Source organism: Palaemon carinicauda, chromosome 37, assembly GCF_036898095.1.
Source record: "Palaemon carinicauda isolate YSFRI2023 chromosome 37, ASM3689809v2, whole genome shotgun sequence".
Lineage (NCBI taxonomy): Eukaryota > Metazoa > Arthropoda > Malacostraca > Decapoda > Palaemonidae > Palaemon > Palaemon carinicauda.
The window spans coordinates 60,876,837-60,878,660 of record NC_090761.1 but is presented as its reverse complement, the minus strand read 5'-3'; positions in this window follow the sequence as shown (position 1 = coordinate 60,878,660).

Below are 1,824 nucleotides of genomic sequence, written 5' to 3'. Positions count from 1 at the left end.
TTCTTAAATGAAATGTAAAAATAAAAATGCAAGATGAAATTATAATGGACAGTAAACAGCTCAGTTAGAAGGGACGCTGTTCATAAACCTGTAGACTACAATAGTCCTGTGAAGGCACACTGCAAGTAGTAACCCCCTTATGGTTGTATGTAATAAGATCTGCTTTATCCCATCATGGGTAATCTAATAGAGCCAGCCCTGCTGAGGTCCTGCGTAGGTATTCAAGAGATTCCTCCTCGTCTGGACAGTCATCAGGAGGAGATGAGTCGACGTAGGATGGTGCTCGACTCTGCTTCTCAGTATGGGAAGGGACAATCCTATTCCTTGCTCGTGGGCCGTGGCATCAGCCTCGTAGGATTTCTGGGAATTTGCAAAGAGAGAATAGGATTATTCTTTTAAATTACCTAACCTTTATTTGATTACGTAATAATTATTCCAGGTATTTATTTATGTAATCATCTAGACATCAAAAAGTATTTTAATTAACAATTTCTTTGCACATACGGGTCAATGTATGGTGTTAATAGGTCATGTAAACAAAACCGGTTTTAGTCATCACCAACACTAATAATAATTGGTCATATCTTGTATATTCAAACAAATTGAGTTGGTATAAAAATGTTGAGAAAAAGGAAAGCAAAATATATTATAATTAATGAAATAACAGTGGTTTTGTTACTAACTTTATAGCAGGTGTGATTTGCGGAACAATCTAGATTATAGAAATTTCGAATTATAATATTATCGATGTGATCTTTATGTGTAATTGCCTCATTTGGGAGAAATTTCAATGTGCAGGAATGAAATATTCTTCTGTAGTAATTATTCTTAAAATAATTCATTTAGTAAATGGACCTATGGAATGGTTTTGCTCGAGGAGATGGGAACTAGTTGCGAAGCGACTATAGGAGCTTCGTTAATTGAAGTAAATATACTAAAATTAAACAGAATTTGGTAATTGGAGATTAATTTCATTGCTTTAGAAATATGCAATATCAAGTTATACATAGGGTAGCCCAGACCTTGGGGTAGCCGTTAACTATAAGGAAGTTTAATACGTTTATTTTCCAATGAAGATCTGAAGAAGCAATGAAAATAAGACCAAATTTTCAAATATAGTACTTGAAAGCTTTCAGATGCTGCAATAAAGGTGTTTTTTAAAAGATTTAATAATGAGTTTTCTGCTCATGAAGAAATCTGGTTCACAGAGTTGCAATAATCTTCAATGTTCTTCTCACCTGGAAGGATTTATTGATATGTTTCGATAGGAAATCCAATTGAATCAAAGTGAACAAAATTATAAGTGATATGCTCTCCATACTTAGCTTCAGAACTTACAAGTGCGAGTAAATCATCAAGACGCCCACACATCTGCGGGGTGGGCGTGGGAGGAGGCCTGAGGGCGTTGAGGTAAGCCAAGGCGCTGGACCGTCGGCCGCAGTCTTCTTGTAATCCCACGACGTGTCCTGTGCAGGATGGAGGGACAAAAAGCGCTAGATTAACTCTTAGTTTGAGAACTGAATCCTGCTATTTCCGAATACCTAAGGCATTTTATTGCTAATGCAATACTAATGAAGCTATTCATCTATTCGTAGGCTTATTCATAAAAGTGTTTAAAAGTTCATCGGTCACATGTTTAGAGTGACTTTCCAGCTATGCATTATTTGCGCACGTAATGTTATAAATTACTGATCGTTTACAAATTGTTTATACAATATCTCAACAACAACAACAACAGCAAGTGCATCCGTTTCTAGTTCACTGCAGGGTAAAGGCCTCAGATATCACCTCAGTTCCCACTAAAAATCTAGGAATAATTCATTC